Source organism: Chlorocebus sabaeus, chromosome 26, assembly GCF_047675955.1.
Source record: "Chlorocebus sabaeus isolate Y175 chromosome 26, mChlSab1.0.hap1, whole genome shotgun sequence".
In the NCBI taxonomy this organism is placed as follows: domain Eukaryota; kingdom Metazoa; phylum Chordata; class Mammalia; order Primates; family Cercopithecidae; genus Chlorocebus; species Chlorocebus sabaeus.
In genome coordinates, this window is record NC_132929.1 from 53,485,055 (window position 1) to 53,511,178 (window position 26,124).

General features: G+C 39.7%; 2 protein-coding genes across 11 annotated transcripts in view; one reads left to right on the forward strand and one right to left on the reverse strand.

The window, feature by feature from the left end:
• PEAK1 (pseudopodium enriched atypical kinase 1) overlaps window positions 1-11,235 on the reverse strand; it is a 302,147-nt gene extending 290,912 nt beyond the window's left edge. For 6 of the 8 annotated variants that reach the window (XM_008015753.3, XM_073012359.1, XM_008015745.3 and 3 more), the window contains exon 1: window positions 10,477-10,654. The gene's annotated coding sequence lies outside the window, so the exon portion shown is untranslated. Of the gene's footprint in view, window positions 1-10,476; window positions 10,655-11,142 lie in introns of those variants that run through there. The other 2 variants (XM_038010222.2, XM_073012358.1) reach the window with 1 other exon arrangement.
• Window positions 11,236-11,362: 127 nt separating this feature from the next.
• The window catches only part of HMG20A (high mobility group 20A), a 70,013-nt gene continuing 55,251 nt past the window's right edge, over window positions 11,363-26,124 (forward strand). For 2 of the 3 annotated variants that reach the window (XM_038010223.2, XM_008015755.3), the window contains exon 1: window positions 11,365-11,471. The gene's annotated coding sequence lies outside the window, so the exon portion shown is untranslated. Of the gene's footprint in view, window positions 11,472-26,124 lie in introns of all 3 variants that reach the window. The other variant, XM_008015754.3, reaches the window with a different exon arrangement.

Here is a 26,124-nt window from a genome sequence, read left to right on the forward strand (position 1 = left end):
AATCTGCTCAACAGGGCCGGGCGCAGTGACTCATGCCTGTAATCCCAGCACTTTGGGAGGCCGAGGCAGGTGAATCACGAGGTCAGGAGATCGAGACCATCCTGGCTAACATGGTGAAACGCCATCTCTACTAAAAATACAAAAAATTAGCTGGGCATGGTGGCGGGTGCCTGTAGTCCCAGCTACTCCGGAGGCTGAGGCAGGAGAATGGCGTGAACTTGGGAGGCGGAGCTTGCAGTGAGCCGAGATCCTGCCGCTGCACTCCAGCCTGGGTGACAGAGCGAGACTCAAAAAAAAAAAAAAAAAAAAAATCTGCTCAACAAATAAAAGAAAAAGTGGAGATGGCGAAAAGCAGAAAACCCATTATTCACTGTCTCAACATATCATTATGAGTATACTGGTATACTTTCTGTCAGTGTTTTTTCTTGTTCACAGAGGGATTTGTTTTCCTTTAACACTCAGCATATGCAATTTTGAGAAAATAAAAAACCCTAAGATACTAGCCTCTTAGCATTTTTAGAATAACAGTTAAAAACTGAACACTTGTATATATGCATGACATATATTCTAATTTCATCTCACAACCCCATAAAGTAAGTACAAGTATTATCCTTAATTTACAAATGAGGAAACTGAAGCACGGTTAAGAAACTAACATAAAGTCACATGGCCAGGAAGTGGCTGAGTTGGTAAATTCAAATCCAGGTAGTGTGACTTCTGAACTAGAATTCTTGACTATTCTTGGAGGGCAGGTTTATGAGTTACTTGAAAGACAGTAATCATGGTTTGTGTTTTTTTGTTTGTTTGTTTGTTTGTTTCTCCATGATGATCAGGCTGATCTCAAACTCTTGACCTCAGGTGATCCACCCGCCTTGGCCTCCCAAAGTGCTGGGATTACAGGTGTGAGCCACCGCACCCATCTGTGATCATGTTTTCAGAGTGGTATGATTTGTTTGGCTTGGCCTAAAATGAGGCCTAAAAATCTAAAATCCTTACAGATGTATTTTGTTTTGTACTAACTCTGACTTAAACAATGAAAATTTTTAATATCTTAAGCTTTCTTTAACAAGCTAAACAAATCTTCATGTCTTAAATTTTATAAGGGTCAAGTACCTTATTGAAATCTTTCATTCAACAAACATTTGAATATCCACTACTTGTTAGGAACTGTGCTAGTAAGATACAGTCTTTGCACTCAATGCATAGGCTCTTTCCACTCAGCATATAAATACGCTCAGATTTCTCACAACTAATAAATACAACACACTGGTCCATAAACATGGATAATAGCTTTGTCAACCACTCGGAGGTAGGAATAAGAATGGAATCCTGCAATTATCTGCCCCCTATCCTACAAAGTAGGTACACCTGTTATTTTTCTTGTAGTTCCTAAAGAGTGACTGACACTTAAATAATTACTAGATAGGTGCTATTTGCCTGCCTCATGCCATACTGCCACCTCTTATCAGCTGGCAATGAAAGTCTACCTATTTTTAATGCAAAGTGGTTGAAATTAAAATGTTTTACTAAAACATTGGCTTACCAGGCTACATGTTTTAACTATTTTTAAAATTCTAAAATTGTTATTTTGGGTTCGACTTTAATAACCAGATGATAAATGTGAATGTCTAAGACCACATGTGAAAGAAATAGTTTAAAAAAAAAAAAAAAAGGGCATATTCACAGAAGATGGTAAGGCCAATCCTGCTTGATTTATAACCCTGCTTGTAAATGGAAACATTTGATTATATGCAGTCCCAAGTCAAATCCTATTGATTGTGAAAAGGTAGCAGACAGCCAAAAGTTAAACAGTCGAGGGCAGCAGAAACACTCCTTGCCAGTTCACTGAGTGGCTTAATTGATAGCCAATGACTAAAGGCACAATTACCAACTCAAGACCTAATAATGGAAAGGAAGCAAGGACAGAAACAACCTCCGCAACCAAGGTTAACATATGGAGAAACTTCTACTGGTTGACAATTACTAGTGTGTACATAAAGCCTTGACAAGTTTCTTGACTGACAGATGCTTATATCAGCGTTTAAATATAGCTGGCACATATTTGAGTTCATAGTTTCTTACATCCACATTCTCTAATAAGCTTCACTAGTACTTCATACCTTTTTTTTTTTTTTTTTTTTTAATAGAGACAGTCTTGCGATGTCACCCAGGTTAGAGAGCAGTGGTGTGATCATAGCTTACTGCAGGCTTGAACTCCTGGACTCAAGTAAACCTCCTGCCTCAGTCACTTGAATAGCTAAAACAGGCATGGGCCAGCACACCCAGCTAATATTTTTTTACTTTTTGTAGAGATGTGGGATAGGGGTGGGTCTCACTATATTGCCCAGGCTGGTCTCAAATTCCTGGCCTCAAGTGATCCTCCTGCCTCATCCTCCAAAACAGCTGGGATTACAGGCATGAGCCACCACACCCAGCCCCTAGTACTTTATATCTTTATCAGGTATGTGGCCTTCTACTGCTATTCTCAAGTTTGTAATTTGTCTTATAAATTTATGGAGGGAGTGATGTTAACCCCAAACACAACTTGGTATCTTGCAAATAATAGATACTAAAGTGTTTATTAATGATATGAAATCCACTCTACAACTACACCTCAGCCCTTATCAATATGCAGAACTGCTCCTCCTTATCTCCCTGACTGGAATGCCCCATGGGCCAGTCCTTAAATCTCTTCTCTAGCTACCCTCACTCCTCAGGTGATCTAATCTACACTGACAAGTTCCAAATGTAACCTGGACCATTCCTCTCTGAACTCTAGATTCCCATGTTCAACTGCTGACTTAATATCTCTATTACTTAGCATGTCTATTAGACATCTCAAAAACTTAACCAGTTTAGAACAGAACTCCTAAACTCTCCCCAGAAACCTGCTCTGCACCATCCTCAAGTCTTCCTCATTTCCATTAATGACAACTCTATCCTTCCAGTTGCTCAAATCAAAAACCTTGGAGTGATCCATTACTCTTTTCTTTTCCCATTCTACATCCAATCCATCAGCAAATCTATTTGTAACAAAACATAATCCAGTTAGAGTCACAATCAGTATATTTATATTTTTATACACAGAAATACAGATTCTAATATAATAGTACGTGGATACATGGATTAGTATACATACATGCATTTCCTAGTTCTTTCCACTGAGAAAGTCTAGGAGCAATGACACTCCACAGCAATGAGCACACTTAGCATCCAGATCCTGGCTTCAAAATACCATCCTCCACTGAAAGGAACCAAGGTTCCTTAGAGAAATAATTGATTCTAGTGCTAGGGCTGGAAAAAAACCAAGATGAACCCGAAGCATGTGGTAATGTCAGAGAGTAAAGAAGTGTGCATGTACATACATATAAAAAAAGAACAGAAATATGCCCAAAGGACACAGAAGTAGACCTAAAAGAGATCCCAAGGCCCAAAACTGGAATAATTCGAGCAACAAAATAATGATAGCTTTTAATTCTAACACTAAGAATTAAATAAATATCTATGAATTTGAACTGAGATAAATGATTAGATAGAAGAGAAGGGACAAACCTTCCTTATAGAAGAATTCCAGTTAATAAATGTAGAAAGAATGAGAAAAAAAAAAAAGTAGCTTCAGAACCCATAGCAATAATTGCTGCAGGCAAGATCCACTAATGAATGCTGAAATTAGTGGGCAGAAACAGGATACTGGCAAAGCCTCAAAGTAGCTCTCTCAAAATATTTACCAATTACTGTGGTGGTTTTAATATATGTCCACAAATTCTTTAAAACTGCTCCCTCCAGGAAGTGGAGTTTGATTCCCATCCCTTTAAGTGTGGGCTAAACTTAGTAACCTGTTTCTAATGCACAGAGTATGGGAAACGAAAAATGGTAACTTTACAGTGGACAAACCTGGCAGAAACCACCTTAACAGAGTGATCACAAGTGATAAATTATTTGATATCATGTACCTCCCGTATGAAATAATAAGGGCACTTCACCTCTATGGTACTCTCCTCCAAAATCCATAACCCCAATCTAATCATGAGAAAACATCAGACAAACCTAAACTGAAGAACATTCTACAAAATACCTGTGTCAAGGTTATAAAAGATAAGACAAGACCAAGAAACCGCCACACATTGGAAGAGACAGGACAACTAAAGCTATGTATCATCATGGTTTGGATAACAGAATGCAAAAATAATATTAGAAAAACTGGTAAAATATAAAAGAAGTTTGAAGCTTGGTTGAAGCATCGTACCAATACTAATTTCTTAGCTTGATAAATGTACCATGGTTATGTAGGATGTCAACATTAGAGGAACCCAGGTGAAGAGTACATAGCAGCAATTTTTCTGTTTGTTTTTTGAGACAGGGTCTTATTCTGTTGCCCAGACTGGGGTGCAGGGGTGCGATCATGGCTCACTACAGCCTCTACCATCCAGGCTCAAGTGATCCTCCAACTTCAGCTTCCTAAGTAGCTGGGCCCACAGGCACATGCTACCACGCCCAGCTAATTTATTATTGTTTTTAGAGATGAGGCCTCCCTATGTTGCCTAGGCTGGTCTTAAACTCCTGGGCTCAGACAATCTTCCCACTTCAGCCTCCCATAGTGCTGGGATTACAGGAATAAGCCACCATACCCGGCCTGCATTATCTTTCTTTCTTTCTTCTTCTTTTTGAGACAGGGTCTTGCTCTATCACCGAGGCTGGAGTGCAGTGGCACAATCACAGTTCACTGTAGATTCAACCTTCCAGGCTCAAGTGATCCTCCCACCTCAGCCGCCTGAGTAGGAGAGACTACAGGTGTGCACCACCATGCCCAGCTAATTTTTTGTATTTTTTTTTCTAAGAGACAGGATTTCACCACATTGCCCAGGCTGATATTAATGTCCTGACCTCAACCCACCTTGGCCTCCCAAAGTGCTGGGATTACAGGTGTGAGCCACTATGCCAGGCCCAATTACTATATTTTCTATCTTATCCTCTGACTTGAAATGAACATGGTTTGGACAAGAAAGAATGAAACGAACATGGTTTGGACAAGAAAGAATGAAACGAACATGGTTCGGACAAGAAAGAAATGAACATGGTTTGGACAAGAAAGAATGGGCTTTGAATCCTGGTTCCATCACCTGACAGGGTGTGTCTGGATATGTTATTTAACCTTTCTAATCCTCAGTTTCTTCATCTGAGGGAGAAAAAAGGAAATAATATAAGGTAAATAACAACATTGTTGAGTTAGTGTTAGGATCAGAATTAGGTATTAAAGTGTCTAGCACATAGGAGGTACTGCATAAATAGAAGCTAGTATTATTTGCTCTTCATTTGCTCTTCAGCTTCACACTGACTTCTAGCATTTCATGCTCCTCATTTTCTCCCAACTGGATCACCTCCTTACAGGCTTCCAGCTCATGATCCAGAAGGACTCCATAGTTCTTCAGCAGAGTTGCAATACTCAATATCATTAATTTCCTCAACCAACTGTCCTTCAGATATCTCTACCAAACAGATATCTACAAAGCAGTGGATAACAGCCTGGGCAGGATTTAAACCCGAGCTGTTCATCTTACAAACAAGGAGAGTAACAGTAACAATACGTACTAACTCATAAGGTTCTTGTGAGTATTAAATAGTTTCTTCAGATAGTCTGATCACTCATTGCTGGAAAAAAATCAACCATGCAAATTGGTGGTACTGCTACAAATATGAGGTCTACAATCTGAAATAAACAGGCCCTCAATGCTTAACAATCCTTCTTCAGTTTCCTAGACATGTGTCTGTCTGTCTACCTCTCTCTCCCTTACCTCCACCCCATCCCCTCTAGCTATTCCTTGGAAGCTGTTTACAAAGAGTATGTATAAACTACAGACTGTCTTTTTTTCCATTCCTTTCACAGGGATGGATTAATTTTACCTGGCTTTTGTGTGTGTGTGTGTATGTGTGTGTTTTCTAAGAGATAGGGTCTCGTTATGTTGCCCAGGCTGGCCTTCAACTTCTGGGTTCAAGCGATCCTTCTGCCTCCGCCTACTGAGTAGATGGGACTACAGGCACATGCCGCAGCACTTGGCCTCACATATTGTTTAAAAACCCCTATTCTATCACGTTCCCTTCACTCTTAGCAGATGATTAAAAATTATACAAGACATGTCATTAACTCTTCCTTCCTGCCCTGTCAGTTACAAACTTACTTACACTGCCATCCATCTCCTTCCTTTCTGCTCACTGGAAAAGTGAGACTACCTTCTATTTAAGGCCAACTTCTCTACCTACACCCTGGATCCCATTCCCTATTACCTTCAAATCCTTGCCTCCATCCACCAGCCAGTTTCCCATGCCCATCAAACACACACATACACTCTTCAGTTTCTCCTCTCCACTGGCTCTTTCCAGGCTCACATTAAGCATGTCCAAGATTCCATTTGTAAAAAAGGCAAACTTCTCTAAATCCCAAGCATCTCCCCCTACTTACAGACTCCTTCAGAGTCCTTTGTTGAAAACATTGAATCCCTCTCAATTAGCTACACTTACAGTTGTTATTCACTTTTCAACACCCACCCCCATGCATTACAATGTAGCTAAGTGCTCTAGCTGAAGTTACAAAAGACATCCTAATCATCAAGTCTCAGGGACTTTATTCAGTCTTTATCTTACTTTTCCTTTTGGAGGCAGGATACAGTGTTGACCACTCCAAGTCCCTGAAATAATATTCTCCCTCAGCTTTCATGACAAATCTCTATGTCCTTTTTTCATCTTTGGTCTGTCTGGCACAGATGGTTGGCTTCTCTTCCGCTGCTTGCCCAATCTACTCAGCAGATCACAACAGAAATGTAGGAATCATCCAATATCTTCAGTCTTGCTCAATTCTATAATCTAAATATATTTTTCCTGTCCCGTTAATAATACTTCCTAAATCTCTCATAGAGCCACTCCCTCTTCTACACTCTTCATCATTTCTCGCCAGGAATAGCTTCCTAACTGGTCCTTGCTTCCAGTTTTGTTTCTAATTCAATATTCACTTTACTGTCAAAATGACAAGTCTAAAATACAAATCTGATTCTACCACAGCATAGCTTAATTTTTTCCCCACTAAATCCCCACAAACTTCAGAATTAAGTTAAAGTTCCTTAACTTGGTTCACAAGACAATCATTGATTTGGCTTATTACTTCATCCACCCCTGTTCTAAAGCTGTGTTGTTGCTGTCCACTCACCTGCAGTCATTGAGTATGTGACTGTAGTTGTCCAAATTGAGATGTGCTATAAGTGTAAATTACATACCAGATTCTGAAGACAGTAGAAAATTATGCACGGGATTCTGAAGACAGTATGAAAATGGAAAAGTCATATTTCAATATTACTTTTTATACTGAATGCATGTTGAAATGATATTTTGGATATACTGAGTTTATATCATTAAAATTAATTTCACTTTTTACTTTTCAAAATGTGGTTACTAAAAAATTTTAAGTTGTATATGTGACTTATATTTGTGGCTTGTATTAAATTTCTATAGGACAGCACTGGTATAAGATGTACTTTCCCTCTTTCTGGACCTAGTTAACTTTTACCTATTATTGAAGATTAGCCCAGGTAACACTCTAAGATGCATTCTAGACACCCTCCCCCCATCCCCCCAAGTCTGAGTCAGCTACCCTTCCTCTGTGCTTCCATCCATAGGAATGTGTGCACAGCCCTGTCATACTATAATTATTGGTTATCACCTATCTTTTCCTCCTCAACTGTAACCTCCTTGCAAAAAGGAATATCATATTCTATAATACTCAGGTACTATCTACCACCATGCCTGGCACTTAAAAGGTACTCAAACATTTGTCAAACAAATGTAAACTATCTATTCCTGGCCTAAAGGTTACTAGAATTTACAATTCACGAAGGAAAGCAAATCAGCCTTGAGGGAACCTAGACTGTACCAGGAGTTTCAGTAATGAAAGGACTGGGAAGGAAAGTGGGGTGGGGGGTGCAGGGGGTGGGGAAGATTGTAGGAATCACAGTAAAGAGATGAGCAAATGACAGAACAATGCTCATCATACACATCTGCCTCTTACAGTGAAAAGAGCGATTTGCAACACTGATATGGAGCCTTGTACTCATACTTGGCATGCCAGGGGCCACAGTTTGGTTCCTAAATTACTTAAACAACCCATCCAACAAAAGGGTATGATTTGGCAGGTATCGACACAAATGGCTAGGGCCCAGCACCTGTTCCACTTAAACAGCACATCAGTACAGTTAAAAAGAACAACAAATCTCTCTCATGAAGCAAATGCTAATCTCATGATGCTTCACCACGGAACAATTTAGAAGAGTTATTATATGAAATGTGCCAAAGCATGAATTTATTGCTGATGCTTATTTGGCAAATATGGTTGGCACTGTTAGATGTTGAAAAACATGTATGCAAATAAGCAAATAAAAGTTTTTAAGCTCTCAGGCTTAAATATTTACATTACCATAAATGTACAAAGATAAATGTTTATATGAGTACACGTATAATGCATTCCAGGAACACATTTTTTAACGTGATTGTCGGGAAACAGTTATGAAGTGGCATTATTTCTTCATGGGCCTTCAGGGTAGACTCTTAAAAATGAATTTTGAATGTTAACAGGCTACAAACATTATTGTGAAAGTTTCTGTGTACTATCAACTGGATAAAACGAATAGTTGAGGTATCATAATAGTTCAAAGTGATCTTATATTTTTCTTTCACCAAAACACCTCTCTTCCAACCCTAGAATACATCCACACATAAATTTTAGCCCCTAAGTTGGGGCGGGAGTAGGGGGTAGTGAGGGAAGAGAAGGAACACATATTAAAAAGCCTTAAAGAAAATAATTTGACATTTTCCCCACATAATATAGTCATGTTAGAGAATCCAAAACAAAGACATAATAAAATATTCCCCCTTTCCTCCCTGACAGCAATGAAAAGGGGATGTTTGTTTTTTCACATAGTTTGTGAGTTGGTCATATCCAAAATTCACTAGCAGTGCTATGAATTCTACTTCCATTGTTCATCTCTGGGCTGAGGCTATAACCCTCAACTTTGAAGCCAAGAAAATGTACCATATCTGCCATTATAGTTTACTAAACAAGTCACCAAAGAGAAGTCCCAGGCAAGTCAGAAAGTAATTAGGGTAGCCAGTGAATTGAGCTATCTAGAAATGCTCTGAGATTACGGGAGAAGCCATCATGAAGTGAGTATCCAAGATTGCTCATGGAAAGTTTTACCCCTGTGGATAATTCACGTTTTTCACTTCCATACTGCAGAGAGCAGTATGGGTTCTCTGACTACACACATCACTACATCACTTCATTTATCGGGAAAAGACGACGCTGTGGCTGAACAAAAATCAGTAGGTAGGCCCCAAAACAGAATCCTCAAGGCAATCCCAGTTCAGGTGAAAAGCTGTTCTCGTACATATCCAATGACCTAAAAATAGTCTTTTATGTAAGTCTCTAAGTATTTAATTCAACGTATGATCTTACCACACTCAATAGAGGCAGAAAAAAAATGCATTAGGTTTTCTATAGCAAGGCCAATAAAGATGAAATCATAGTTTTCCTCTAGCTCATCACTACCCCCTCAACGCCAGCCTTCCAATAACTCCATTCCACAGCTCTCAAATTCCTGAACTTGGATCTTTAAAAAACAACGAATTGCAAAAAGTAACATTTAACAGGCCAGAGGCAGGCGGGGTAGGAGGGTCGCTCCCGGTGCTCTCAGCAATCTTGAACGCAGCCAAAGGAGGAAAAAATGAAATCAAGCTCCCAGACGGATGGTGCATACGACGAGGGGGAAGGGGACAGACGCGGTTCAGACGGCAAGTCCCCATCGAGGGAGGAAAGAAAAGTTGCAAGAACGGATGAGTCAAAGGGCAGAGAAGAAAAAAACTGAGCAGCCGAACCACTCACAACCCCCAAACGACCCCGCCAGCCCACACGTTCGCAAGCTCCCCAGCCGCGGCGCGAAGGGAGCAGAGCAGGGAGCCACCCGGCGCGGCCGGCGAGACTGCACCGATGCTCCCGGGTGTGGGAGCGGGCTGACCGTGTGGACCCGGCAGGAGCCAGAGAAGTCCTTTCTGCCCCGGCCTCCCCGCGTCCAGCTCCTCCAGGCTTCACTTTCCCCCGCAGCCTCCCTGCCGCGCCGGGGGGCGTCCCTCGCGGCGGGTCCCAACTTTCCTTCCTCTGGGGGGCGCCGCGCTCCTGGGGCCGCCGCCGAGGGAGGGGGCAGGGGAGGCGGGGGGCGCGCGGCACCAGCGGGGCGCGGGGGTGGCCGGAGAGCGAGAGCCCGCGCCGGGCTGGACGCACTGGCCGCCAGAGCCCCGGCGGCGGCGCCACCCAGAACCCGCGCCGCCCCGCCCGGATTCCCCCGGGTCAGCGCCCTCCACCCGCGGCAACCCTGGTCCCACAGCCGGCGCGTGAGTAAAAGGCAACCGAGGGGACACAGACAGCCTGGCCGCTGTTACCTGAGGGGCGCACACGCCGCCGCGGCGACCACCATCGCCGTCCGTCCCGTCCCTTTCCTGGTGACCACGGCCGCCGCCGCCGAGCAACTGACACTAAGAACAACTAACTAACTACTCGCCGCGGCCGAGTCCACCGCGCGCTCCCGGCCGCTCGCCGCCCGCCCAGCCCACCAGCCTGCCCGCCTCCTCTCGGCCCCGCGCGCCGCCCCTCCGCGCGCGCCCTCGCCCGCTCGCCGCGCTCCTGGAGCCGTGAGCACACGCGCGCGCGCGCACAAGTTCCAGTTGTCTCCCAGGTCTCCCTCAGCCCAGCGGGAGGAGTCGCCGCCAGGCCCCTCCTCTCTGCGTTCCAAGCTCCAGAGGACGAGACCTAAAGGGCGCCTGATTGGCTGTGGAGGGCGGGGCCAAGACAAGGGGCGGGGCTGCCGAGACCTTGGGCCCGCGAGAGCGAAAATTTGGGTTCGATTAAGCCGCATAGTAAAAGACCAGGGAAGTCTGGGCCCATCTGGGCGTCGGAGCCCGCTAGGTCAGCCGTCATCGAATACAGAATATGTTTTCGAGGACGTTAATATATAGTCATGACCAATTTCAGTTCCTCTACTTTCTGCGGGCCTTCGCAATAAAAAAAAGACTACATCTCCCAGAAACCTCCACGAAAATAAGGCTCACCTTGCGTAACCACGTAGTCCTTCGCCGCATTGGGGCAAAATAATCCCTTCATTTTGCTGAAGGGACCGTGGAAAATATTTCATTTTTCTCCTCACCGGAGCAATTGTAAATGCTGTGCGGTAAGAGGAGTTACCTGTGGAAAGGTAGTTAAGAGATTAGGTAAAGAAAAGGAAAGGACACCAAAATAAAGTGCTGCGGAAGAATTTTTGTCCAGCTGTGAGACGACGAGTGCGTGAAGTGAAGGCGATTGAGAGGGGCTGAGGGAATTGTCCTCTGTGCAAGGGACTTTCTTTAGGCCCCAGGCCCCTTCCTGCCCCTGTCGTCAGCAGGTCAGTAAGCAAGGCGAGCTTGGGGGTGGCCCCAGTCGAGCTGCCTTTCACCCCTTGAAGATCACCCCTCTTTTGGTGGTGGTGGTATTGGTTTGTCTTGGTTGGAGGTCGGCTGAATGGGGGCGCCTCAACTTCCGGTTGGGGGAGGGGAGGAAGGCCGTCCTGGGGGAGGGGGGACACCCTCACTTCCTGTTGGGGGGTGGTGATGGTTTGGGGGTGTCCAACCCACTTCCAGTGCTGGTGAGGGCTTGAAAAGGTGGTGCTTGGTGCCATTCGCGGAGACCGTATCTTGCAGCTTGGGGGTTGTGTTTTATGTGAAAAGTTAGGTTATTCCAAGTTGTGCTGAACACCAACCTGCAGTCAGAATTTATGAGTTTGTTTCCACGTGGAAGATGGAGCATTTCCTCCCCAGCAAAATTGTCTCAGTGTTTTCTTCAAAGAATTCGAAAGCCCTTGTTAAAAAATCTCTATTCACCTCTGCAAGACCACATAACTTGTGTGACTGATGAATTGCCAACACCTGCACCCCTACTCAAGTCCAGCCTCCGATGGGTGAAGTGTGGTGCCCTCTGCCTTGACATGCAACAGGAAATGTAGCTTCTCTTTTAAGGAGATAACTTTTTATTTAGGGGACTGAATATTTTACATAAAATCCGAGGCGTTTTCTTAGCAGAATGAAAATATCACACTAAAGTACTCAAATTTGATGTTACCTTAACTGATAAAATTGACGTCTTAAATTATTAGGCCTGTTGATTTTGGCTACAGGTTTTGCCCTGTGCCTGAGAACAACTTCCTCAGCCTTAAAAATTCTTATGCGTAGCTTACACGTAACATTAGTGAAAGTTGCATTTTATTACGTTTTCCTCCTTTGTAATTTAATTCATCACTGATTTTTAATCTGTTCTTTGTGATATTAAAGTATAGCACAAGGGTCATGAGACTCAGCTCCGATTCTAAACAGGAAAAAGCTGGTTCACAAAGGACAAAAGATCAATAAGAACTTTCTGGTTTTCAATATCTCATTTGTAATAAACTGTATGTGAGGTGGTAATAAACACTCAATAATTTTGATTCCTTGGCTTCTGTTGTCAGATAACACAATACTTAGAGGGGTGTGTGTCTGTGTGTTGAAGGAATCAATCTATTTGAAGCTTACTTTGTGAAATCTGAATAATGTTAGTAATTTTAGGATATGTTATCAGTGAACCTAGAACTGTATTGTCTTTCAAGAATTTTTGAAGTAATAAGGCCTGTGTACTTTTTCTTTTGGGATTGTACTTAATATAGCCTCAGACTCTGCAATTATTTTAATTTTATAGTAGTTTTTTTAAAAAGCTGTTTGGTCACGCCTGTAATCCCAGCACTTTGGGAGGCCAAGGCTGGCACATCACGAGGTCAGGAGTTGGAGACCAGCCTGGCCAGCATGGTGAAACCCCGTCTCTTCTAAAAATGCAAAAATTAGCTAGACATGGTGGCGCACACCTGTAGTCCCAGCTACTCAGGAGGCTGAGGCAGGAGAATTGCTTGAACCCGGGAGGCGTAGGTTGCAGTGAACTGAGATCCCGCCACTGCACTCCAGCCTGGGCGACAGAGCGAGACTCTGTCTCAAAAATAAATAAATAAATAGCCGTTTGGTTTAGAGTTCATTAGAAAATATGTTTTAAACCAAATATTACAGTTTAAAAAAAAAAATGTTTTAACCTTCTGTTGTCACTTTAAAAAAAAAAGTCTAAGACCTTAAAATCAAGTATGATTTATATTTTGAAAGACCACACAATTGCAGTAGTTGACTGAAAAGACAAAATATTGGCTTCGTGGTTATTAATAGGTTAGGAACATGTAGATTGCCCCAAGTATTAATTGATTAAAGAAAAAGTGTTCACTATCTTCTGTATTAATGTAATATAGAAGAAAATATAGTCACCCTGACAAATGAAACTATAGTGTTAGGAAATATTGAAGTATGGAAAGATTGTAGAACTAAATGAAAAAAATAGAGACTATCATGTTAAAATACTGATTGAGGTAGAGTAATATTGCCTTTTGGAAACTGTCTTTATTAAATTGGTCTTTATGATACTCCATGGAAGAAATACAGTATAATAGAAATAAGAAAAATTGCTACAGCTGAAAGACTTGAGCAGCTTGAAGAACTGTCTGTTTAGAAGAAAGCAATATATAAAGTACATATCTGAAAGAAGGTATTTTGTGATAAGTGGCAGTTATTCATTGGTTCCATCAAAGAAGAAATATTAGAAAAGCCTGTGAAAAATAGAGAGGGAAAGTCCATAGAACCTGTTTTTATTCTTTTTAAAAATGTTTCTTTGGAGAAGCTTGCTGTCCTCCAAAGTTTTGTTTTTTTCTCTTTTTTTTTCTTTTTTCATTAATGCCCTTTGTGCAGTTTTCTTTGCATGTTTAATGGAAATATAATATCAAAATTTAAAGAATTAAGATTTTTGTACATGTACTGTTACTTCAAGTTAATGAATTTGAGGTTTCATTCCATTACTTGCCAGGTATATAATAAATTGTCAACTTTTTTTTCAAATACTTGGATTAGATAACCATTTTGTTTCTCAAAGACAGTCATTGGATACACTGCTCACAGCAGTTTGAAATATTAAAACCGTAGGTCACAATTCTGGCTTCCATCTGACTGAAATTCGATTATCCACAGAGATGTTATACATAATACAGAAGTGTCTTTTCATTCTTTCATCTACTTTTCTTTGTAAAATCAGGCTAATGTTTTGCAACTATTGCTTTCTTTGTTTGTCGTTTTGATGGTGGTTTATTTTTGTTGTTGTTGTTTTTGCCATAGGATTGAGGATTAAAGGAAGTGTCTTAAGAACTTGAATGGTTTTTCAACTTACTGCTTTGCTGTCTTTATTTCATAGTCTTCATGGGTATTCAAATGAGAATACCCCTTACATAACTTTTCATTATTTCGGCAAAAGTTTAGAGTGTCTACTATGTGCCAGTCACTGTTCTCAGGTCTATGAATACAGTAAATACGGCCAAATATTCGTATTCTCTTGTAGTTTACTCTCTAATTTACAAATTAAAACTGGAATTTTGCTCACTTGGTATTCCTAAATGAGCAAATGATCAGTGTTCAAACTGGATAAAGAAGCAGCCCTAAACTTGATATCTCCTGGTCTTAATCTCTAAGCCATTCTAAACCCAGATTTGAATGTTTCATGCTAATTTTTCTCCAGACCATAGAAGCCCCTGTGTTAAATATTCAGTGCCTTTCATTGAAATATGTATCATTTTCCTACCATTCTAGGTTCGTTTGTATTGTGAAAACAAATAAGAGTGAACAACGGGGAAAATATGGGATCAGATAGGCCCAAATTCAGCAGTGGTTTCTACATTCTACTAGCCGAGCTTACTAGCTTGGTAACCATGAGCAATTTATTTGACCTCCCTAAGCTTCAGTTTTCCTAAATCCAAATGGGGTTGTTTGGTGGAATCAGAATGTTTTATGTAAATCTCCTGGTCCAATGCCTGGTGCTAGAAGCTTCATTAATGCAATTATCTTACCCCCAATCTTGCTTCTGCTTTTCTGACTATTGTGATTTGCCCACATGTCTGTTTTAAGCTGTACATTTTCCCCACAGTATGGGATGCAGTGGTAGACTGATTGAGCTTCAGCCTTGTCCCCCTATCAGCATGCTCACATAGTTGTCAAGATTTAATTTTTTTTCCTTGTGGGAAGGATAAATCACTAATTTCCATGATTAGAAGATATACAAAATAGAAAAGTTTCAAGGAAAGATTAAGGAATCTTAATCTTGGCACAAATCACTAAGGTAATTTGAATTGTTACAGGCAGACTTGCAACTCATTCTCCTAAACTTATTTAAATACTAAGACCAACAATGAAGACCTTTCACACTGTGATCATACTTCTCATTACTCATCTACACATCCAAATGGGACAGCCTCTGGGAGGAAAAAAGAATCTGTACTGCACCCAGCTTTAATATTTTTGCTCATGCTATTTTCTGCCTGAAACACTCTTTTTTCCTTGGAATCCCCGTCTGTCAACATGCCACTTTCTTTCAGGTTGTTTCTCAAGTACCACATTGAAGAAATATTTTCTGATATCCATCCTCTTCTACACTCTCCCAAACTGTACATATTCTGTCCATTAACTCTCCAGAGCATTATACCTTTCTTACAGCATTTACTGTCCGGTGCTCCTCTTGTTTGTTTTTATTGCGTTATTGTGGTAGGTAGAGTTTATGCCTTCCCTAAAAGGCTGCAGACTAGATCTTATTCCACTCTGTGCTGTCATACCTGGCACAAGACCATTCACATCATAAGTATTCAGTAAATATTTGTGGAGGTGAGCTGGTTCTTGGAGTATGATGAAACTGATCAATAACTTTTGTCCACAATTACGCCCAGCATCAGCACAATGGCTACCATACATTAAACATTCAAATATCTATAAAATGAAAGAGTAAATAGTCATCATTCTCTCATTTGGGAGCTTCTTAGGGTGTCAGATAAGCATATATTAAGTACCTACTATATAACTGGAGCCATAAGAACTGATCTCTGCTCCCCAATTTAATTGGAAAAAAGTAAATCGTTACTAGTATCTGCAGACTTTGAAGATGGTAGGTGTTTGAGTAGGGATGGCATGGAGAGCTCAGTATAGAGTTGTTTGCATTGTGAGAGATAGCCTCTGTTACCTGAACTCAGAAACCAAATATATTTTGATATCAAGTATTTCTTAGACACTTATATTTCCACTCCTAGGTATATGTCCAAGAGAACTGAAAACATGTTCGTGCCAAAACTTGCATACAAATATTTGTAGCAGCCTTATTTGTAAAAGGCAAACTCAAATGTCCATTAATTATTGAATGACTAAACAAAATGTGATCTAGCCATACAATGGAATATTATTCAGCAACAAAGGGAAACAAAGTAGCAATACCTGCTGTAACATGGATAAATCTTGGAAATATTAAAGTGAAAGAAGTCACATACAAAAGGCAACATATTGTGTGATTCCATTTATTTGAGATGTCTAGATTAGGCAAAACTAATAGAGACAGAAAGCACATTAGTGGATGGGAATGGGAGTGACTGCTAGTATGGAGTTTCCTTTGAAAGTGATGAAAATGTGCCAGAATTAGATAGTGGTGGTGGTTGCATAACTTTATATACTAAAATATCTTGTGTACTAATGTACAGTTGACACCTGAACAACGAGGGGACTAGGGGTGCTAACCCCTGTGTTGTCAAAAATCCATGTATAACTTTTGACTCCCCAAAAAGTTAACTACGTAAATAGCCTACTGTTGACTGGAAGCCTTACCAATAGCATAAACAGTTGATTAACACATGTTTTGTATGTTACATGTACTGTGTACTGTATTCTTACAACAAAGTAAGCTAGAGAAAAGAAGGTATTACTAAAAACATCATTAGGAAGAAAAAATATGTTTACTATTTATTATTCATTAAGTGGAGGTGGATTATCATAAAGGTATTCATCCTTGTCATCTTCACATTGAGTAGGCTGAGAAGGAGGAAGAGGAAGGATTGGTCTTACAGTTTCAGGTCGTGGAGGCAGAAGAAAATCAGCATATAAGTGGACTCATGCAATTCATCCCATGTTGTTCAAGGGGTCAACTGTACAAAAAAAAAAAATCCTGAAGTGTACACTAAAGGGGTCAGTTTTATGGTATGTGAATTATATCTAAAAGAGAGATACGTAGACTTGAAGAATAGGGGATTTTGAATGGGGCCAGAAGAAAGAAGCAAGAGGTATGAAAGCAAGGAAATGATCATTCTTTCTCAGATCCTAGAGAGAAATGTAAGCAGCTAGGTACAGGGCTGAAGGTATGTTAAAGATCAGGTGAGGATGGATTTGAGGATAGCTTCTGGCTTTTTGTCTTAATGTAGCAGGGATTGTGGTAAATGCTTAGACTACAGAGGTATTAACAAAGGAGAAAGACGTCTTATGACCTTGAAGGAAGCTTCAGATTTCTTTTTGACTAGGTCAAGGATGTGGTATATAGTCTTTTTGGTTTCTGTGTTACAGTCAGCTGAGTTTAAAGAGTGGAAGTATTCTAAGGTAAGGAGTCTAGTAGCAATCAAAACAAAGTTACTAGGGAAGATGGGAGAGCAGGGACTAGACAAAGATGTTAGAATTTGATTCTAAAGCTCTCCCCAGGTAATGAAAATAGATAAATCTTAATGAGGAGGAACCAAGAGCAGTGATTTGGAGAAGTCAGTACAAATAAAGGTATTCATTTGGAGAAATATTTGAATGCCTTTTATGTGCCAGGCACTATTAAATAAAACTATAGCTATTTTTCTTATTTGACTTTTTTTCTGAAAATAAAATCTTATGAGTGTGATTAATGGTTCTTCAAGCATGAGTAGTTCTAGATATGATACCTACATTTCCCTGAAAGATTGTACTGATTTTTGATGATACCAGCAATGTATAAGGATGTTGTTTTCACCACGATTTTGCCAGCAAAGTTTTTTGGCTAATTGAACAGACATAAAATTATTCTTCTCTTTGCTTATAATCTGATAAGTGTTTCCATACCATGGAACCTGGATCTGTTGGAACATGAAGGAATTCAAGCCCCTTATAAGTGTTACCCCATATGGCTTCTTTAAAGGATATGGATTTTTAAGGATCCTAGAAATCAAAATTCTCTGATTTTATTCAGCTCAAAAAACTACTTTTATTCAGTGCTGCTGTCCTTATTTTCTGAATAATAGTCGAATTCAGACCACACTGAGCCATAATTCCAATTCCCATTTGACTAACATTTATTTAGTATTGTGCTGGGCACTACATATTATCTTAATTCAAATAGTTTGGCGTTTTTCCATGTGAGAAAAATTAAGTTTAGAGAGATTAGGTTACTTGCCCAAAATCACTTAACCAGTAAGTGGTAGAGACAGGATTTGAATGCAGATCCTCTAAGGCCAATGTTTATTCTCATACTCCATGATCCTTCAGTATCACCACTAAAATTTACTGGAGGATAATGGAAGTTGGAAAATAAATCTGAACTGAAACTTGGGACAATCAAGCACTGACTTACCTCTGTACATAATGAAGCATTTAGCAGAGATGTTGTTTGTTGTTTTGTTTTGTTTTGTTTTTACTGGGGAGGCTATAGTACATAAACAGAGCGAAAGATCTTGGTATAGTTAAACCCACATTTTCAAGGCCTTCTGTATTCTGCCTGATGATCAGGTTCCTACTACCCCAAAATCTGTGATGGTAACAAAGAAGGAGGAAGGCAGTGGTAGAAAAGCAACTGCCTTTGGGTATACACAGTAAGATTTATATGATTGTAGAAAGAGCAGGCAAATGATGTGGCCTTCAGAGAATCCCACAAAGTAACCTTTTAAAATAGTAACTTAAAGCCTGACATAAGATTCATAACAGGTTATTCATCACAAGATAAGATATTCAAAGCATAGCATGTAAGATACTCAAAGCATATCAGCAAAAAAGGAGAGATTCCTTCATTTTTATTCGGGTATGGTATACTCACAAAGCAAATTTAATATCAGGAATATAAAACAAGAGAGATACCATGTTCCAATTCTGGCTTTAGTCGGATATTATAAAATTTAATCCCAATTTACAGATAAGACAATTCAGGGCTCAAGATTACACACCAAATAAGTGGACTGTAGGCTGGGCGTGGTGGCTCCTGTAATCCCAACACTTTGGGAAGCCAAGGCAGAAGGATCGCCTTAGCCCAGGAGTTTGAGACCAGCTTGGGCAACATAGTGAGATGCCGTCTCAACAAAAAATAAAAAATAACCAGACATGGTGGTGTATACACATGTAGTCACAGCTACTCAGGAGGCTGAGGCCAGAGGATTGCTTAAGCCCGGGAGTTGAAGGCTGTGAGCTGTTATTGAGCCACTGCACTCCAACCTGGGCTGCAGAGCAAGACTCTGTCTCAAAAAAAAAAAAAAAAAAAAAGGATACAGGGGGCGCTGTAGAACGTAGGTCTTTAATCTATGTGGTTGTTTTGCAGTTTATAGGTATAATTTTTAAATAATATGTTAGCCAGGCACAGTGGCTTGTATCTATAATCTCAACATTTTGGGAGGCTGAGACAGGAGGATTGCTTGAGGCCAGGAGTTTGAGAGTAACGCAGGCAACATAGCAAGACCCCATCTCTATTAAACAAAATAATAATAATTTAATATGGTTTTGTTTTGTTTTGTTTTGTTTTGTTTTGAGACGGAGTCTTGCTCTGTCTCCCAGGCTGGAGTGCAGTGGCACTAGTGAGCTCACACGATTCTCCTGCCTCAGCCTCCCAAGTAGCTGGGATTATAAGCACCTGCCTGCTTCAAAAGAAATGATATCCAGCACTCCATTTTTTCTTTTTCAGCCTCAAAATTCATATCTCCTTTTTTTTCCCCTTGTCCACATGTCCTTCATTCCTATACTTCATAGCTTTAATTCCTATTCTCTTGACACAAACCTTCAATTTGGTTGCTGGTGGCATCGTAATTACCATAACTTTTTGGCTTAATAACAGTAGCAGTTATATCAACAAATAATAACATGTTCATACTCTTGAGCCAATAATTCCACATATAGAACTTTATTCTGAGAAAGTATTTTAAAGAAGAAAAATAGTTAAAGGTATAAAATGTTAATAGCACTGATATCTATACTATACTGTCTAAAGACTTGAAATCTTCTAAACATTCAACAATATAATAATGCTTAAGCAAATTATTGCCTGTCTACTCAGTGGGCTATAAGACATTCATTTTTCACAATAGCGTCTTTAAGAATACATTGAAAGATGTTGTGAGAATGTTTTTGCAAAAATGAAAAGGAGAAACAAATCAGAAGGAAACAAAGTAGAAAAACTAATGTGATTGGTATCTATTTCTAAAGCATTTATGTTTTCTGTATAATAATAATTTATATTTATTGACAACTTACTGGTGTCAGGAACAATACTCAAGCAACATTATAGAAGTAACATTGTGTAGTTATTGAAAACTAGTGTTCTAGAGTCAAATCTTAGCTTCATCACTTACTAATTTGTGATCTTGAAAAGGAAATGGAAGATAACTATGTCTACAATAAATTATTAAATCTGTATAAAGTATTTGGCACATAAAAAACCTGCAATAAGAATGTTTTTGTTATCAGACATTTTATAAATATGTCTCATTTAATCTTCACATCCTCACAATAACCTCATTATATAGTGTTATGTTCATTTTACATGAAAGAAAATTGAAACTTCAAATGTTTAAATACTCTAGGTTAAATAACTTGCCAAATCACTTAACTAATAAGCAGTAGAGTTTTGATTCAGAGCCCAAGCTGTAATTTCCACTTATGACTCTGAGAGATGAGGTTACTGCAGACTAATGCTTTTGCTAAGAACAGGAAAGATGAGATTTAAAAAGAAAAGTGAGGTCATCAAAGACCTGCTGAGGCATCCAGGACTTAAGAAACCACAATCGTAGAACCAAAGGAGCTTCAGAGAAGCGGGCTGATGTTGCATGCTTCTCTTTTTTCCTAGGAATTTGCTAATTCTTAGAGCATGACAAGATGCTATGAAACTTAGCAGAGGGTTTCTTCTAAAAGCAGAGAAGCTGTTAGTTTTATGGGGCTGAGCAGACAGAACTTGGATTTTAGAGATCCCCAGGTAGCTAGTACTTAGAGAAGGATGGTACCAAGAAACTATTTTTTAAAACTTGTTTTCCCCTCACAGTGTTTGCTACGCAGAGTCTATAACTGTAAGAAAGTTAATTTGTATTGCTTTAAGCCAATAGCTTTAAATAACTGGTTACAGCAACAATATGAAACTATTATAGAGACATGAGGAAATGATGAAGAAGTCTAACATATATATGACTGAAGGAGAGAAAGTTAGAAGCAGTAATATATATGTGTATACATATATACATGTATACACACATATATACATATATATACACATACATGTATATATTTTATATATATATATATATATTGAGACAGCGTCTCACTCTGTCTCCCAGGCTGGAGTGCAGTGGTGCCATCTTGGCTCACTGCAAGCTCCGCCTCCCGGGTTCACACCATTCCTCTGCCTCAGCCTCTGGAGTAGCTGGGACCACAGGCACCCGCCACCACACCAGCTAATTTTTTTTTTGTATTTTTAGTAGAGATGGGGTTTCACCATGTTAGCCAGGATGGTCTCGATCTCCTGACCTCGTGATCTGCCCACCTTGGCCTCCCAAATTGCTGGGATCATAGGCATGAGCTGCCACGCCCGGCCTTGAAGGAGTAATATTTTAAGAGACAGTGATTGAGAATTTTCCAAAATCGATGAAAATATCAAGACATGGATTTGAAAAGTGCAAGAAACGCCAAGCAAAATAAATACAAGGAGTACCACACTTTCATTCTTCATAGTAAAAATAAAACTGCTGAAAGTAACCAGAGGAAAAAAGACACATCATCTTCAAAGGAACAATTAGACTGACATCTGACTTGTCAACAGAAATAATGGGGGCCAGAAAACAATACAATGAAACTTTTTTTTTTTGCTTTTACCTACTTGGTTTGTTTGTTTGTTTGTTTTGAGATGGAGTCTCCCTCTGTCACCCAGGCTGGAGTGCAGTGGCATGATCTCATCTCACTGCAGCCTTTGCCCTTTGTGTTCAAGTGATTCTCCTGCCTCAGCCTTCCAAGTAGCTGGGATTACAGGTGCATGCTACCACACGCAGCTAATTTCTGTATTTTTAGTAGAGACGAGGTTTCACCATGTTGGCCAGGCTGGTCTCGAACTCCTGACCTCAGGTGATTTGCCTGCCTTGGCCTCCCAAAGTGCTAGGATTACAGATGTAAGCTACCGCGCCTGGCTGCCTTTTTTTTAATTGACAAAAATTATATGTATTATGTACAGCATGGTGTTTTGAAATATGTATACATTGTGGAATAGCTAAATTGAGCTAATTAACATATGCATTACCTCACACAATTTATGTAAGAACACTGAACATCTACTCTCTTAGCAGTTTTCAAGAATATAATACATTGTTATTAACTATAGTCAATATATTGTACAATAGCTATCTCAAACTTATACCTCCTGTCAAACTGAAATTTTGTATCCTTTGACCAACATCTTCCCAGCCCCACCCCACCCGTGGTAACTACCATTTTACACTCTACTTCTATGAGTTCAGGTTTTCTAGGTTCCACATATGAGATCATGTGGTATTTGTCAGTACCAGGCTAATTTCACTTAACAGATAATGCCCTCCAGGTTCATTCATTTTGTTACAAATGACAGGATTTCCTTCCTCTTTAAAGCTGAATAGTATTCCATTGTGTATATATACCACATTTTCTGTGCTTATCTGTTGATGGATACTGAGGCTGATTCCGTATCTTGGCTATTGTGAATAATGTGGCAATAACCCTGAGAGTGCAGATATCTTTTCAACATAGTAATTTCATTTCCCTTGGATATATTCTCAGAGAATGCAACCTTTAAGTTCCTTAAAGAAAATAACTGCCAATCTAGAAATCATGATGGCAATTAGAACACATTTGCAACAGAATAATGAAAATACATATGAAAATATGTGAATCAGTTAAAGCTATACTCAGTGAAAAATGTGTAGCCTTAAATGCATATATTAGAATAGAAAAAAGGAAAAATCAGTTATCTAAATACCCATCAAGGTAGGAAAAGAACAGCAAATTAAACTCAAAGTAAGTAGAAGAAAGGAAATAATAGAAAATAGAAATCAATGAAATAGAAAACAAATTGTCGGCCAGGCACAGTGGCTCATGCCTGTAATCTCAGCACTTTGGGAGGCTGAGGTGGGTGGATCACCTGAGGTCAGGAGTTTGAGACCAGCTTGGCCAACATGGCAAAACCCCATCTCTATTAAAAATACAAAAATTAGCTGTGCATAGTGGCGGGCGCCTGCAATTCCAGCTACTCGGGAGGCTGAGGCAGGAGAATCACTTGAACCGGGGAGGCAGAGGTTGCAGTAAGCCGAGATTGTGCCATTGCACTCCAACCTGGGTGACAAGAGCGAAACTCTGTCTCAAAAAATAAAAGAAGACAACAAATTGGCAGTAGGAAATAACAAGACCAGAAGTTGGTTCCTTAAAAGATTAGTAAAATGCGTAGACCTCTAGCAATATTGATGAAGGAAAAAAAAAAAAAAGCATAAATTACCAATATCAGGAATGAAAAGGGAACATTTCTTTACAGATTCTACAGATGTCAAAAAGGTAGGAAGATATAATGAACAATCTTATATAGACAGATTTGAAATTTTAGATGAAATGGACAAATGGTTAAGTACTTTATTTAAATTGGCATAAAAAATTGACGTGAAGAAATACAGTATCTGAAAACTGTTTTTATCTGTTAAGTAAATTGAATTCAGTATTTAAAATTTTGGCTGGGCGTGGTGGCTCATGCCTGTAACATCAGCACTTCAGGAGGCCAAGGCTAAAGAATCATTTAAGGCCAGGAGTTCAAGACCCTGTCTCTACAAGAAAATTTTAAAAATTAGCCAGGCATGCTGATGTGCACCTATAGTCCTAGCTACTCGGGAGGTAGGAGGATCGGTTGAGCCTAGGAGTTCGAGGTTGCAGTAGGCTGTGATTGTGCCACTGCACTCCAGCCTGGGTGATAGAGACCCTGTCTTTAAAAAAAAAAAAAAAAATCTACAAAGAAAACCAGGTCTACCTGACTTCACTGATGAATTCTTACAAATATTTAAAGAAGAAATAACCCCAGTGTTACTCAAACTCTTCAATAGAATACAAGTTGTTTTACGAGATCATCTAAGCCTTAATGTCAAGACCTGGCAGCTATATTTTGAGAGAAGATATTTACAGAGCAGTATCTTTCATAAACCTAAATGTGTTGCTTGGGAATATAGGAACTCTCAAAGAATCTATAGACAAACTATTAGAATTAATAAGCAAACTTATACGAGCAACCAACAGTTAGAAAGTGAAATTTTTTAAATACCATTTACAATAGAATCAAACAAATCAAATTTAAGTCTTATAAGATCTTTACACAGGAAACTATAAAACAGAGAGAAGCAAGATATAATAGGTAGTCATAGATTGGAAGACTTGGTATTGTAAAGATATCATTTCTCTCCAAATTGATCTATAGATTAAATTGAATCCTAATAAAATCTCGGGATTTGTGTACATGATGGAAGGAGGGACTAACAAGTTGATTCTAAAATTCACATAGACATGAAAAGGACTAAATAGTCAAGACAATCTTGAAGAACAAAGTTGTAAGACTTTATCAGATAATAGGATTTATTATAAAGCTACAGTAATTACAGTGTGGTAATGGCGCAAGGACAGACAGATCTGTGGAACATAATTGAGAGCCCAGAAGCAATCCCATATGTATATAATTAATTAATGACAACAGTAGCATCCACCACAGTAGGTGAGGGATGGATTTTTCATTGAATGGTGCCTGGTTGTGTGTGGAAGGGGCAGGGAATGAATCCTTGACCCCTTACCTCACAACATATACAAAAATCACTTCTAATAAGTTTCTAGTTGGATTATAGAGCTAAATGTGAAAGAAAAATTTTAAGGAGAAACTGGAAAACACCTTTATGATCTTGGAGTAGGTAATGATCTGAAAAGGAAGGAGAAGGTTGAATAAATTGGAGTTTATGAAATTAAAAACTTCTCTTCATTAAAAGACATTATTATGAGAATGAAAAGACTAGTAGACTAGTTGCAGAGTGAGAATACATATTTGTAATACATGTATTCAACAAGGGACTTGTAGAGCTCTTACAGTTCAATAGGAAAAAACAAATAATCAAATTTCAAAAAGGACAAAATACTTCAATAGGCACTCCACAAAAGAAACTATCCAAAGGCCAAAATGCATCCACCTATTTTATTTACATCAAATGAGTGCAAATTAAAGCCACTTGAGACCTCTCAGTATCTTGAGACCCCTCCCTACATCCCCACTGAAATGGCTAAAACTAAAAAGATTTAGAATATCAAGTATTGATGATGTGAAGACACTGAAACTCGTATGTTTCTGGTAGGTGTGTATATTTTTACAGCCGTTTTGGAAATCAGTTTGGCTGTATATTCCAAAAGGTGATCATACACCCTCTGACCCTCTGACCCAGCTGTTTCTAGGTATACACCCAACAGAAATTTATATATATGTTCAACAAAAGACACAAATGGACAAGAATGTTCATAGTAGCATCTTTTTTTTTTTTTTTTTTTTTTTGAGACGGAGTCTCGCTCTGTCGCCCAGGCTGGAGTGCAGTGGCCGGATCTCCATTCACTGCAAGCTCCGCCTCCCGGGTTCCCGCCATTCTCCTGCCTCAGCCTCCCGAGTAGCTGGGACTATAGGCGCCCACCACCTCGCCCGGCTAGTTTTTTGTATTTTTAAGTAGAGACGGGGTTTCACCGTGTTAGCCAGGATGGTCTCAATCTCCTGACCTCGTAATCCGCCCGTCTCGGCCTCCCAAAGTGCTGGGATTACAGGCTTGAGCCACCGCGCCCGGCCGTAGCATCATTCTTAATAGCCCAAATGTCCATCGAAATAGAATGGGTAAGAAAATGTTTCTTGTATCTACATGGATG